Here is a 15,631-nt window from a genome sequence, read left to right as displayed (position 1 = left end):
CACGTGTAAGAACAGCATGACTGTTACCGGTGGCTGACTTTGAACTGGGTATAACTGAGAAGGCAAGGGTCTCTGCTTGGTAGGGAAAAAGCCATGAGAAGTCCGGAGAGAAGACACAGTGAGCAAAATTTTCTGAGATTTACTTCGCTGTTCCCCACCCCCAAAAATCATACTGTCAGCAGCAGCTGGTCCATGAGGGATTGTGGTCAGGCTGATCCCTCTCCCCCAGCCCACAGGTTCCCCAAGACCCAGGAGAGCGCTCATCCTGCCTACCCTGCGAGGCCTCTCCTCCAGTGCAAGGCAGAGAGAAGGTTTTGTGGGAAAGTCAGCACGGTTGGCTGCATTAAGATGCTGATTCAGTGCCCCAGCTGCAGTCCTATATCATGTAGGTTAAAAGTAGCAGATGATGCAGAACTCGTTTCACATGATTCCTGTCATAGCTCGTACTTCAATGTAGCTGATTTGTGCAGGGTTGTACACTACGCTTTTCATGGATTTTCCCACTTAGCTCCTTTTCCCGGTCCAAATTCCACTTTTAGTTTGTTTTTCTTCACTGTACTATGCAGTACTATGTCTATGCTGCCTGGTCTATGCATCATTTATGTGTTAGCAGAATCTTTTGGGATGGTGCTGCAACACAGAGGGAGAGCACCTGAAAAATGGGAGTCAGTAGCAATTCGGAGGCACAAATTTTCATGCATCTCAAAGAAAGGATGATTTATGGTGCACTGATCTTTTTACCTGCTTTTGTTCTACTAGGATCTAAAACCAGTAATTGCTGAAATCATTACATAAGAAATAGGAAATTAATACAAGTGTGAAGTCAAATGAGTTGTAAAGATTAGACTCGTTCTTTCATTTTTGTATAAATGGCTCATCCACAGTTGATTAACTGATGTGAAAATTAGTTTGGCTGTACTGTTGCCTCATCTAGGCTAGCTAAAGCTTCACCTGTGCTGGTAAATTCAAGACACTTAGGATTATCCTCTGGCAGAGGCCAGCAGACACTGGAAGCCTACACCCAGGAAATTTGTTGCCCCTCAGAGCAGTGTGGTTACGTGCACGCTGTGCATGGGGAACGATCCTTGGCCAGTGCCAGCTCCGGAGCTGTGCCTGGGAACTGTCTGGACACTTGGCTTGGGCTAAAACCATGCCCTGGAACATTTTACAAATGCAACAACTCAAGTGATGCTTTGAAACACTCCGAAGGTCTGCTTTTAAGGTGGACAGCCCAAATGTGGCCTCAATGTCCAGCCCAGTATAAAACTTACTCCAGTACCACACTGCAGGATCAGGCAATAAAGGAATGTTTGGTTATAAGCAGTCATGAGAAAAATAGAACTGTTTGGATACTGGGTTGAAACCCCAAAGCAATTTTTATTGTTACAATCTCAGTCTCGGTATTCAGCCCATGAATTATTATGATTTCAAAATTTCAGAAGGCTGAACCTTTACAGACAAGTGACTTTTTAAAGAATAAATTGTGAACATTTCTTTGTAATCATAACATTTCTTTTTTTTTTTTCATTACTGATAAGTTTTATAAAATCACACAATCATATATTAAAATTTATAAGAATTTGGGAATGTCTGCAATGAACTATGAACAACTGGTAGATCATTCTGCCAATTATTTATGGAAAAGGGATGTTCCAAACTGTGTATCTGTTCAGATAAAAAATTTATATATTCTGCATAAACTTTAGATCTGGAAGAATTCTGTGATTTAGCTGATTAAAAGAAATACTGGGGCAATATATTTCTTCTGTTACTTTATTTCTTATTTATCCTAAGCTTTGTAGGCTGACTTTTTCGATTATCTGGGGAATAGCAACTATGCTGAAAACAAAATTTGTCTGCTGTGAGAAGTTAAATTATTTCCCTGGCTTAAGTCCAGAGACAATTTTTTAAGTTGGAAATATGCAGAAGAGTTGGTGAGAACTATGCACCACCCTTCTTTAAGTGCACATTGTGAATATTTCTAGGGAGAGCTCCAATGGGTTTAACACTTGATAGCAGGGGGAAGATAGTTTTACGTACTATCCCATGAGGACTGAAGAAGTGTTGTTGAGAAGTGTGCTGACTCTGACTGCCAAAACAGACTTAGTTTTCAGAAGGTCATCTATGAACTTTGCTTAGCATATATGAAAGAGTTCAAAGTAGGAAAAAAGAAAACAAATCACTTTGGATCAAATGGAAGATTCTCTTGCTTCCCATCAAAAATCAAAAGAATATTGCTGCCTGGTCAAATGAAACAACTTCTTTCATTTAGGAAAATAAAAAAAAAATAAAAAAAAAATAAAAAAGGTTTCATTAGTTTCTGGGAAAATTCTGGGGAAGACAAAGAGAGTTTTTTTCATTAGTTTCTGGGAAAATTCTGGGGAAGACAAAGAGAGTTTTATGAAAAATATAAGTAAATTTAAAAATAAACTATTTGAAACGCTATATTGAATACTTATTGACATTACCTGGAATGGTGAAGTCAGGGTATGAATCGGGTGATGTGTTCTCATGCAGCTCATTAAAACACGTGAGGCAAGGAGGTGTAACACTCTTCCCGTGTTGCTGTGTGGGTTACTCTGAAGTGCCTTTTTTTTTTTTTTTTTTAATTCCAGGCCCACCCCCATGCATTTCTTTACCAGAAGCAAATCTGTTCTTTGATGTGAACCTCCACAATTCCTGAGATCGACGGTTCTTTTCCTGCTGGTATAGCACATTATAAAACACCGCAGAAGATTTCATTTTACTACCATTACCTTCAGAAGTATGCCTCCCACTGACTTCACTGATAGCAAAATGAGATATTGGTACAGAATACACAATTCTCTTATGAAAGCATGATCTGCACTGACTTCAATGGAAAATTTTGCTGCTAACGGAGCATAGGATTGAGCCCGGTAAGATGATTGCAAGGGTATGCTTTTCACCTTGACGAAAACTGAAACGATGGAATAGCCTTCCTTAGCTCTTCTTTTGTAAACAGATTTCCTATACTGCAATAATATTTATGATATTTACTTTGGGAGTATACTTTATCGAGTCAGAAATTGCGAAATGTAAATGTTAGAGCTTAATAGTCTGATTTATTTGGAATGCACAACAGCAATCACCTAAGCTCTTTCAACCTCCTAGATGCATCAGGAGCGCTCCTAATTAGACTTAGTCTTTAAAACAAAGGAAACAAGTCTGTCTCGTTTTGTAGGGATATAATTTTAGCAGCTACATGATTATTAGATATTATTCATGCCATCATTCATATCATTCTTAGCTTGGGTATAAGATTATGGGTTCATATTCTGTATTTGTGCTTGAGAGTAATACTAATGCCACCATTATGATTGTTAATGGATCAGTAACAGATGCTGTGCAGAGCAGCAGTTGTATGGTGTTCTTAGAAGAGGCTTCTGAATTGGGATGTGATACAAATATTACTCATTCCTGCCTGAGCGTTAAAGAGAACAGCAGAATTTGTTTAAAAAAAAAATAATGTAGGAACAGATCCTGGATGGCATATGTTCCTCTACTACAGAGGTCTGTAAGGCGAGAATTTCTTAAGGAAACTAATGGGATTTCACCAATGGCTTTGATAAACTTAGGGAAAAGACAACAGCAAACACCTCTGGCAGACCTACGCAGGAGAGCCCAGGCAGCTGTGGCTCAGTCTGCTGTCCAGACTCCCACTCAATACAGCACTCTCCCAGTTGACTCCTGAGCCATACTCTCCAAATCCATTTGACAAAGCTACCATCAGCGATTTCTTTCCTTCTCCCTGGCTTGATGCACCTGCAGGAGGTATATCTTTTGATCTGCTGATGAGCCATGTGCTGCATCTGAAGCCCCAGAGTGAAGGGAGCACTCCCTGCTTTGTTCCCCCACCCCAGGTGGGGCACACCCCACAGCAGCACAGCTCTTTTCCCTCACAAGGGCCCGTGGCATGTATGGGGCAGCTCCCACACCAGCACCTTCCTCATCGGAGGAGAGGACGATGCCTCAGGCTGTAGCCATTTCACCGCACGGAGCAGCAGGTGGTAATCCACTTCTGTAGAAGACTTTGGTCTTGCCTGCCCTTGCAGTCTGTGCATCAGGCGGGGATGGACGATACCCCTGGCCTTGGTGCAGAAGACGTCACCCGTCAGCACGGAGGAGGAATGCTGTTTCTGGGGCTGTATTTCAGGATCATCGTTTTCCAGCTTCGGCCCAGCTGGGCATTCTAGTTTGAATGCAAAAGCACTTAGATTCAATTAGGCCAAACTATCAGAAACAATTAGGAGCTCAAAGATTTCTAAATTAAATGTAGCTGAAGGGTGAAACATACATTTTCACACGGCAGGGACGCCAGCTGCCGGGGGAGGCCTGGCGGGGCCGTTCTAACTCACTGTTATGAACTCCCCACTGACAGCAGGAAAAAGTTTAGCGTTACGTAAGATCAAAAATAAGGTTAGAGTGAAATTACAATTACAAAGTGCTAATTGAAGCACAGGCACAGTGACTGCTAGAGCTAATTAGAAAGGGACACAATTTCTGCGTACCCGTCTCTCACTCAGAATGGGATCTGCCCCAGTTCAGGTTCTTCACATCACTTGATTTCCACTCAGAGCATCTTTTGGCAGCTTGACAGGTGTTTGGCAAACACAATTTCCCATCTTGGCATTTTAGCTTATCTCTTCAGGGAGATGAAGGCTTACCAACATGCAGCATTCCTCCACGATATATTATTCAAATTAAAACCCTGCTGTATTGCAATTTAGTGCCAGGTAAATGAGAAATGTCCTGCAGTTGTATGTAGGTGCACCAGAGCTCAGACTTGAACGCTTCCATGACAAAAGAAACTCGAATAAAAAACCTCGTTGGTCAGGCAACAATTTAAAATTCTTTATAGCGATATTAAGTAATGATTCCAACTGTGTCCAGTATGGAAAATTAAGCCTTCCTTCTTTTTATATGTTTTAGTAGATATTAGTTCTGTTGTGTAATACAGCATTCTTGGAACAACAAAATGCAAAGCACTGCAAAATTCATTTTCTAAAGCTCTATATGCTTTTATTCCTCTTATCGTGTAGATACTGTAAAAGATAATCATATGCTATTATGGGTGATTTATTCATGTTTGTACAGGTCTTTAAAAAAGTGGGAAATGGCTGTATTATCATTGCAATTTTTTGCTGTTTTTGCTATTCTTTTACATTTGTCGATTTAGCACAGGGTAGAGCAGAAAATGCCACTTGCTAAATAACAACTCCTCTCTAGTAAAAGCAGGAAATGGGAGGAAGGAAACCTTGCATTAGAGGGCTAGCTACTGAGGAAAAAATAAATCACAGCACAACTTCACCCACTATTATTTAGTTTTAAATAAAACTAAAATCCTTTACCATTTTTGGACTTCAGTAATGCATACACTTAGGTATGCACATAACTAAAGAATGTGTTACGTGCCACTGCATGAGAATAGGACCTATAAAAATCAATGCATTTTGACAGTGACTTGGAAGAAGGTAAAAATGTGAAGGTAAAAATTTCACCCACTGATATCCTTAACTCTGAGTTTTCCAGTTCAGTAATGTGTAAAGTTTTAGAATGCAAACATGCTAAATGCTTGTTAACCATTTATACAATTCCAACCAATTCATTTTTTCCCAAGTATTACAGGTCTCTCTCTCTCTCATTCTCTCTCTTTTTTTTTTTTTAAGTGTTTTAGCCATAATTATCATTGATTCCCATCCATCCATCCTTTTATAAGTCATGCTTACAAAAATATGGAACTGACTATTAGACTATTATCCTCATGTTGAAATTATGTGATTTAGAGAGTGGAAATTGCTTAGAAGAGGGGTGCTAAGAGTTCATAAGAATGGTGACTGAGTGACAGAATGACATCAATACATTTGGCAATGCAGTTTTTGTTTCCATCAGTACTAGTAATATTAAATATTTATAAAATACTAAATCAATATTGTAAAGAGAAGACGTTGTGCAGCTCAAGGCAAAATGAGACCATTTTTTTTCTATTGCAGCTGGTCTACTGCAGCTCTCCCCCGGAAAAGGACTGAGCATAATTTTGTAAGTATGTAAGTATTGTATGTACGGCTGAGGGAGCTGGGATTGTTCAGTCTGGAGAAGAGGAGGCTCAGGGGCGACCTTATCGCTCTCTACAGTTACCTTAAAGGAGGCTGTAAAGAGGTGGGGGTTGGTCTATTCTCCCACGTGCCTGGTGACATGACGAGGGGGAATGGGCTAAAGTTGTGCCAGGGGAGGTTTAGGTTGGATGTTAGGAGGAACTTCTTTACTGAAAGGGTTGTTAGGCATTGGAATGGGCTGCCCAGGGAAGTGGTTGAGTCACCATCCCTGGAGGTCTTTAAGAGATGTTTAGATGTTGAATTTAGTGATATGGTTTAGTGGAGGACTTGTTAGTGTTAGGTCAGAGGTTGGACTAGGTGATCTTGGAGGTCTCTTCCAACCTAGACGATTCTGTGATTCTGTATCACAGATGCTAGCAGAACAGAGTTATCTCGATATATACCTGTAACAACACCTAGGAGACCAAGCCACAGACCAAACTGTGACTAGATTAGGAACTGTGTGGAGATGTAAAACTGTTGCTAATCCAAAGAAATTACGAAATGTGTACGCTAGAGAAGATACAGCAGTGCTATTAGACTTGAATAGGCCTTACTATGGAAAACCTTGTAAAAAAAATAGCATTTGTGAGATGCAGTTTTTAGACCATGTTAGGCTAAAAAGAGATGACAAAGGAAAAGGCAAGACAGGGATAGTGGAAGGAATAAACCAGCTTTAGATGCATTGTTGTACCATTTCGCAGACCAGGTCAAGCTGGTTGAGGTAATCACCTAACCGAAATAATTAGGTGAAGGTCAGATATATGCCATTTATGAAGCAGGGTGATAAATTACAGATGTCCATTCATATTTGGTGTAGTGCAGACTCATGTTACTGATTAAACACAAAGAGAAGACATCTATCCATAAGCCTAAGAAAAAGACTTAGGGGACACCTTCCAGTACGTAAAGGAAAGCTGGGGAGGGACTCTTTGAATGAAAATAAAGGGTTGGTGATTTTTTTTTCTCTTTTTCCTTTAGCAAGTTTCTTTTAGGAAATGGAATAATGGTGGAAATTCAAATGTCATCAGAGTATCTCAGCAAAATTAAATGCCTCAAGACTCTCTGAAGCAATTTGGTTGCCTATTATCATTTTCAAAATGATAGGGAAAAAAATCACACTTCTTTAACCAACTCAAGTGATGCTAAGAAAAGAAGAAGTTAGGCATGTGTATGCTTGTGTATATAATCATATTATTTTAAAATTCTTTCATCAGAAATATGTAAAGTTGGAACAGGGGATCAAAATAAGCCAACAAAACGAAAATATAGGTGAATATGTTTGCTAATATACTCACGTTTGTAAGAATAATAGATTTCCTTTTTGTTCTTTAAGAGAATCAAAGAAAACTAATTTACTCAATTAATTTAATTATCACATTTATGAGTCAGTATTTTGAAAGCTCATAGTTTTTCTCATGCTTGTTCAAAAGCCAAGATATGAAAGGAACACTAGTTGGACATTAAGCGGAATTAATGAATTCCAGTCACTCTGATGGCACGGGAGGATTTGGCTGTAAATATCAGGTAGTTTGTTGGACTGAAGGAATGATAATTTTCAGACCTAATACATAAAACCTAATTCCTTCGCATGCTGTAGTAATCTCTTGCCAGTTGCTTTTAATATAGTTTTAATGCCACCCTATATACTCCAAAAATATGCTCAATTTCTCTAACAAGATCATGGAATGTACTGGTGAGGTATTTTCCATTTTGATTTTTAACATGACGAAGCCTTCAACCTTTAATGAGGTTTTACTGAGTTACCCCTAGATGGCAGTCTACAAGGATGGAACTAAAACTAAATTCACCATGAGTAAAATCTTCCTGCAACTTGGCTTTTTTTTTTTTTTTTTCCTTTTGCGTTTTGCTTATCAATTAATCCAAAATGTTGCAAAATGAGGATGAACTTACAATTTCCTTGTTTGGCAGCGACAACAGGTAAAACAGGGAGAAACAGTATTCCCAGTGCTTTGCATACCAGATTGGCTTGGAAAGTCCTGTTTCCAAGGTCATGAATAATCTTTGCTCATCATCACATGATGGCTGATCACTCCTGTTCTGTTTCCTTTCTTTATTTTTATTTTTACAGATGATCCCTTCTGAATATCTTGCTGCTGGCATAACTGCAACATGTACTGCTGAGCTGTGTTTTTGCTGTTGCGGTCCAACAAGCTGGAGGGAAAGCAACTCACTTGCAAAAGTTTCCTGTCACTATCTAAAGTGTTCTTTCCTTTGGAAAGATAGTATTAATGTAAAACGATGCCTGATTTCTTGTTTCTGACACTTGATCAGCCCCAGAAGATTTCTCTCCCCAGTGGCCAAGCTGTTACGTTTCTCTGAAACCCCACTCCTTCATTTTTGTTGTACTCCACATGCCTAGATCTCAAGCCACGTGCCAGATCCAATATACTTCCAGCCTAGAAGATTACAAGAAGATGTGTATTTTTTATATTGTATGGTTGCTCGAGGACTATGTGTAGGACTGCAAGTGCACCCACAGGCATGCTTGGCTGGACCTCTTGTCATCCAAGCACATACCCCAGGTACGATGCCTGCTGCCTGGGGTCAGGTAGGCTGCAGGGGTGAGGTGCAGACACAGTGCTCTCACTGCTGCTCCCCAGACCCTTACTCAGAAAAGCACAGTCTGGAAGATCCCTTCATAGCTCATAAAGTGCACTTCCTTCATGATTACAGGTATGTATCCAGACATGGTGTGTAAACAGCAAGATTACCCAAAAACTAGACTTTCTAGGCTTATTTTCATTGGCTGGCTCTGTAAACATAAAGCTAAACAGTTATCTCCAACACCTGCTCCATCTTTTATGCAATATAGGACATAGCAATTGAGAAGAAAAAGAAGGGGACAAAGCCCACCATTTCTAAAAGAAAATGAAACAAGTAGTTATTCATTCAAGTACTTATTCACTTAAGGGGTCTAGGAAAAACAAAAAAAAAAAGCAAATGAAAAAATAACACAAAGCAAAAACTGTGAAAATTCTTTTCCCCAATTTTGAAAAAAAAAATGGTGTTAAGAGACTCCCATTATAAGAGAGTGAAAGATGGATGTAAGAATTATTATTTTTGAAGTTCATTACAATATTAACACAACATGGGAGTTTCACCAAAAAAAGCTGTCTCAAGAGCTGGGAAGGATCTCAAGGACTCCAGAGAGTTGACCCATATGCCTGCAGTTGGGCTTATTAACCAAGCCACTGAAAGCAAAGAAGCCAGTGTTACAGGCAACAAAGACAGTGAGGGTTTTAAAGGGGAAGATGTATGGGAAGTGGCTGAAGTCTCTTGGTTTGTTCTGCCCATAGAAGAAGAGACTGAGGGAAGGCCTCGTGGTGGCCTGCAGCTTCCTCATGAGGGGAGCAGAGGGGCAGTGTGGTGGTTTTACCCTGCTGGGCAGCTGAACTCCGCAACCACTCTCTCACTCCCCTCCTCAAAGGAAAATACAATGCAAAGGGCTCAAGGGTTGAGGGAAGGACAGGGAGATCACTCAACAATTAATGTGATGGGTGAAACAGAGTAGGGAGACAGTAAAATTTATTGCCTATTAATAACAAGCTAGAGAAGTGAGAAGCAAAGGAAAGAAACCAAAAACATCTCCCCATCTACCCTCCTCCCCCAGAGCAACACAAGGGAATGGGGAATGGGGGCTAGGGTCAGTCCCTAATGCTTCCTCTCTGCTGCTCCCTCACGGCCCCTCTCTGCCTATGCTCCCCGTGGGGTCCCTCCCACGGGATGCCGTCCTGCCCGAACTGAGCCTGCGGGGGCTGCCCACAGGCAGCAGCTCTTCAAGAACTGCTCCCACACGGCTCCGTACCACGGGGTCCATCCCCCAGAAGCAAACTGCTCCAGCACGGGTCCCCCACGGGCGGCAGCTCCCCCCAGACCCCCTGCTCCTGCGTGGGCTCCTCTCCACGGGCTGCAGCTCCGGCCCGGGGCCTGCTCCTGCGGGGGCTCTCCATGGGCCGCAGCCTCCTCCAGGCCACATCCACCTGCTCCACCGGGGGCTCCTCCACGGGCTGCAGCGTGGAGATCTGCTCCGTGTGGGACCCATGGGCTGCAGGGGGACAGCCTGCTCCACCAGGGGCCTCTCCACAGCCCGCAGGGGAACTGCTGCTGCCTGCCTGGAGCACCTCCTGCTGCACTGACCTGTGGGGCTGCAGGGCTGGTTCTCACTCCTCTTTCCCAGCTGCTGTTGAGGCACCTTTTTTTTTTTTTTTTTTCCTAAATCTGCTGTCCCAGAGGCCCACAAGCGTCACTCCCTGGCTCGGCTCGGCCAGCAGTGAGTCCCTTTTGGAGCTGGCTGGAGCTGGCACTGATCTGACATGGGGCAGCTGCTGGGCTCTGCTCACAGCAGCCACCCTGCCCTTGCCATGTAAACCCAATACAGGCAGGTGCTGATCTCTTCTCTCTGGTGACCAGCAACAGGACCCAAGGGAACAGCATGGAGCTGCCATGGGGGAGGTTCAGGCTGGGTATCAGGAAAAGGTTCTTCACCGAGAGGGTGGTTAGGCACTGGAACAGGCCTCCCAGGGAAGTGGTCACGTCACCAAGACTGCTGAAGTTCAAGAAACATTTGGACAACACTCTCAAATATAAAGATTTTTGGATAGTCCTTTTTGGAGCCAGGAGTTGGACTCAATGATCCTTGTTGGTCTTCCAACTCTGGATGCTCTATGATTATATGTTTAAAAGTTGAAATATGCTTAAATACTTCAGGAGGAATTGCAAAGGGGAAGTTCAAAGTCCTGCATCGGGGGAGAAACAGCCCCAGCCACCAGAACATGCTTGGGGCCACCTAGCATGAAAGCAGCTTCACAGAAACAAATAAATAAATAAATAAATAGGCATCCTGGTACACACAAAGTTGAAAATGGGCAAGCAATGTGCCCTTGTGTTCTGCTTTAACTCAGCAGGCAGCTCAGCACCACACAGCTGCTCACTCACTCTCCCTTGCTGGGAAGGGGGAGAGAATCTGAAAGGCAAAAGTGCAAGAACTCATGGGTTTAGGACAGTTTGCTAGGTAAAGCAAAAACTGTGCACACAAGCAAAGCAAAACAAGGAATTCATTTGCTATGTCCCATTGGCAGCCAGATGAGCACAAACTGGAACACAGGAGGTTCCCTCTGAACACCAGGCAGCACTTCTGTGCTGTGCAGGTGACCAAACACTGGCACAGGCTGCCCAGAGAGGCCGTGGGGTCTCCCTGCTTTTGGAGATCTCCATAAGCCGCCTGGAGATGGTCATGAGCAGCCTGCTGTGGGTGGCCCTGCTGGAGCAGGGGTTGGAGCAGGTGGGCTCCAGAGGGCCCTGACAGCCTCAGCCATTCAGTGATTCTGTAAATAGTCAGTGTTCTTGCTTCGCTATTCACTTGATCAGCATATTTTCCCTCTTCATAACTCACAGAAAACCTGACTGCTGTCTTAAGAGACAAATAATTTTGACTGTGTCTAGATCTGAGATCTAAGATAAATAGCTATAAAATACGTGATAAAGCCCAAGAAAGCATGGCACATCAGAGTCATGGAGCTTCATGATCTCCATCTAATTGTTAGCTTGGAGACTTGTTCTATCTATAATAGCATAAAAACAAATGTCTGTAAATATGTATTAAAAAGGGTGCATTGTTTTCCTTCATATAATACCCATTTTATGCTCCACTGGAGCCAGGTGAGTTCAGTGATCTATCAGTGCACAGTTTTTAAAAAGTATTTCCACAGAATCTGGAACTGTGTATACCTGTAATTACACTATCATCAACATTTGTAATTGTACATTAATACCCTGCTTCTTGCAAATCGTAGTGGTGAAGCAAGGGCTACTCTTTGAATTGCTAATATACGGTGCTCTCAAAAAATCAGGTTACAGAGGTTTGGACATTACAAAAGAGTGGAAATATTTTCCCTTAGTTCCCCTGTATCTCAGTGGATTCTTGCTAAAACAGGAATGACACCATCCCCCTCTCCCACAGGAACGATGTGACAGTACATTCATTCAGTCATCTGAAGCACCTATAGCAAGGAGAACAGGAAGAGTCACAGGAACATGTACATCATCCAAGCTGAGCTGGGATAAGGACCAGCAAACAAGGGAAGAGGTGTCCCACAGAACAGCACGATGACGAAGGGAATAGGTGCTCAGGAAGTGACTTCATCTGTCCTAGTCACACAAGGACCAGTGAGGAAAAAAAGAATATATTTTTAAGACTTATATCACACTGTTGATTCACAAAAGGTGCAAGCTAATGTGTAACCCATGCATAGATGTTCATACCTAACATGTCTTTACTTTTGAGACAGTTACTTTATAACCTTACCAATGTACCATTAACAATTTTAACATTACTGAAAGCCTTTGCCTTATTCCCACAGACAAAACAAAAATTGGCATCGTTTTAAACTAAAAAAAAAAAATAAAAAAATTAGCCTGACTAAAACAATCTTTAACTCTTCAGCTGTGTTTATCCTACAAGGCCAAAAGTGAGCATTTCCTGTCAGAGAGATGCTCACAGCTTTGCAGGGTCTTTCAAAAAGCTGTGCAGTCTTCTACTGCTCTCTCAGCATTAATAAGTATATGAAGACTTTGGGTACTTCAAAAAAAAAATTAAATAGATAAAGCACATCACTGAAAATTGATTTAGCCAGTTTCCAGCCCTTATCTTTCCCACGGGCAAGTAACTAAGGGTACCGTTTCCGTCTTGCATCAAGGACTGATGGAAACCAAATGCATTTTACAAAGAAGAGTGGGAGAATAGCAATTGTGAGTGGAGCTACAAAAGAAGACATTTAGTATGTATAAATTTGTCCCATGACTGCTGACCATATTGATCCCGACCCATTCCTGTCTCATTTTCATTGATAAGGTACTAAAAGAAAACACAGCGTTTCTTCTGTTTTTGCTGATTAATGGAGTATCTTTATTAGATACTCTCACAAATGGCTGTAGGGAGGTAAATATTCACAGAAGACTTAACATAGCGCCCAGTACTGCCTATGCTCTCCCAATTAGCTTCAGAGAGATGGCATTTTTGGTGCCATAGAGGCCAGCGTTCAAAGTACAAACACAAAATAAGCTTTGTCTCAAGGGAGATGCAGACAAGTTCCTAATTCTACTCAGAATCTGCAGATCATATTTCTTTTTTTTCCTTAGCTAGAAAGGATTTCAATGCCTGTCAAAAGAGAAGACTGAGGGTAAGATAACACTTTTTTTTTCCTGGAATTACTTACTTGGGCTACAAAGAGCTCAAGTTCAAATGTCCTCCACACAACACTCAAATCCCAGGAGTATATGCTGGCCACTGAGATATGCTGATGGGAGGTTCTTTCAACCTCTTTTGCTGAAACTTTTTCAAAATTTCACTGGGTAAGGTGGAGAATAAGACCTGTCAGAGTGCTGCAGAAGCCTGCACATCACATCTGGAAGAGGCATGTGAGCTCTGCTCTTTTAAGTAACTATAATAATTTCATATGAAGTTAAAAATCTTTCAAATATGGCAATGAGAATTTCCATGAAAAGATAACCATGTGCCCACTAATCAAAGTTTTGCTATGTGGGTTAGAAATGTTGGTTCAGCTTCCTTCCTGAGGAGACTGGTTTTCCTCAGACTGGCTCTTAAGCAAAATCAGAGAAAGGAGTGATCACCAGTGCTTTTTCTTCTTAGGTTTCCAGCAAATTAAAAAGTTGGTATGACAAATGCTCCGTTTCTGGTAGGATTTTTTCTTTTCCTTCTGTTGGCCCACACTTCCTTTGCTTTCCTTGCATATATTTCCGGGACTGGCCTCCCACTTCAGTGCTTTGATCTCTCCCTGTAACACTGTTGAGCTAGCAAGTAGCAGTAAAATAAGAAAAAAAGAATGAAGATACAGAGATTTGGGAGAGTTGGGAGGGCTGCATTTCTGGAAATTTCATTTCAAAGCATTACTAAATAAACTTGCCAGTCTGTCCAAGTCATTGGTAGCCTAAAGGAATACTCTGAAAAATAGAGAGATTTTACATATGGGATAAAAAATGAGGCCATCTGGGAAGAGGTATAATTGTATATTCCTAGCTAAAGAGAAAGAAGGGAGGGAGAAGGAAAAGTGTTCTGATGGACTTAGCAAACAATTAGCTGTGACAACAATTAGAGTAGTAAATTATATTGTCTACAGTGGCCTTGATATATTTTCTTCTGCTGGAACTGGAACAGTTCTTAAAACTTCCCCAGCACTCGGAAGCAGGTGTGTTTTATGAGACTGGGAAAGCTAATTTTGGAAGAAAGAATTGTGAGTCTTTGGCATCGAGCCAGTTACAGTTTGGAAAGCGGAGGCTGATTTATGGAGGAAGTGGTTTTTTTTTTCCCTTCTGCTGTTACTTTTTTTTTTTTTTTTTTTGATCTCTACTGTGTAGAGCTGGATCAGGGCAGCTACCCCTCAAAAATGTCCCTGGGAAGGTAAACAGCACGTTACACACCTCTTTGCACGCAGATGTCAGCTTCCTCTGCTAAACTTCTATCTGCTGCTTTTCCATAAAATTTCATGCTGGGTTATATTTTGGCATAATCAAGAAGAAAATGAGACAGGAATTAATAAAAAGAAAGATTCAGCAACATGATAATGGAATGTAATGCTGCTGCTTCAAAAACTGGGGCAGGGAAGAAGAGGGAAGAAAATGCTATCAACAAAAGACATTTGTTGTTCTTCATTTCTTTATAGACTTATTTCCTGGAACTTCATTTCCCCGAACAGATCATTGGATCACTCCTTATTTCATCAATAAGAACAGTTGCTTCAGGGATTTTCTTACAGTCTAGATATCCAAGAACTTGCAAGGTCATTGAATACCACATTGAATGCTACCTGGAACTAAAGTTTTACTTGTAAAGTGGATGAAAGGATAATGCCAGATTCAAAGGCTGATACAGAAGAATGTGTACATCTGTGAGTTGGGTCTAACCACAGCAAGAGTTAATAGAGCAGATCCCCCAGCCAGCAGAGGCACTCACCTCAGTTAAGTTCAGTCTAGCTACGGTTGTGAGCCACAGATGAACAGCATAAAAAAAAAAGCTCTGAAAAATCAACTCTTCCCTTGGCAACATCCATTCATTACAGTGCTCACACAGAACGCTGACCATGCGCCCTTTTGCTCTTGTTCTCCAAGGAGGTAGGTTAGTGTTAACATGACATCTCAGCTAGCTTGGCTGCTAGCGGTGTAGTTCCTTATTACAGGTTCTGTACTGCAGCTGAGACAAGACTGCGTGTCTTATTAAGAGCTGGCTTTGTGATGCATGCTTGGAAATTCATAACTTTTGTATTTTATGAGGCAAAGAACAATATCATTATCTTGTCTTAGAGTTCTCTCATAACAAGATTTTGCTGTACAAAATTGTAACTGTTATTTCCTTCCTCTGCCACTCTTCCAAAGACTTACCTAACAGGCCGCTAGACTGATTTGTATAAAGACCTAACAGCTGTTCCCTTGCTATGATTTTCCCTTCAGGGCTGTGGAGTGTAATAACTTTCTGTAAAAGA

General features: G+C 41.5%; 1 long non-coding RNA gene across 2 annotated transcripts; it reads left to right on the top strand.

Annotated features, from left to right (window-relative positions):
- The first annotated feature begins 4,628 nt into the window (after positions 1–4,628).
- Positions 4,629–9,473, top strand: LOC308193088. Of its 2 annotated transcripts, none has more exons than XR_013949365.1 (3): positions 4,629–4,754; positions 6,012–6,057; positions 8,206–9,473. It is a non-coding gene; the product is annotated as an uncharacterized lncRNA (long non-coding RNA). The 2 variants fall into 2 exon arrangements; XR_013949366.1 differs by having other exon boundaries at positions 4,705–4,850.
- Positions 9,474–15,631: the final 6,158 nt, after the last annotated feature.

Source organism: Anser brachyrhynchus (assembly GCF_964034855.1).
Source record: "Anser brachyrhynchus genome assembly, chromosome: 1".
Classification (NCBI taxonomy): domain Eukaryota; kingdom Metazoa; phylum Chordata; class Aves; order Anseriformes; family Anatidae; genus Anser; species Anser brachyrhynchus.
Note: the sequence above shows the minus strand (reverse complement) of the source record. Positions and strands in the feature narration are given on the sequence as shown.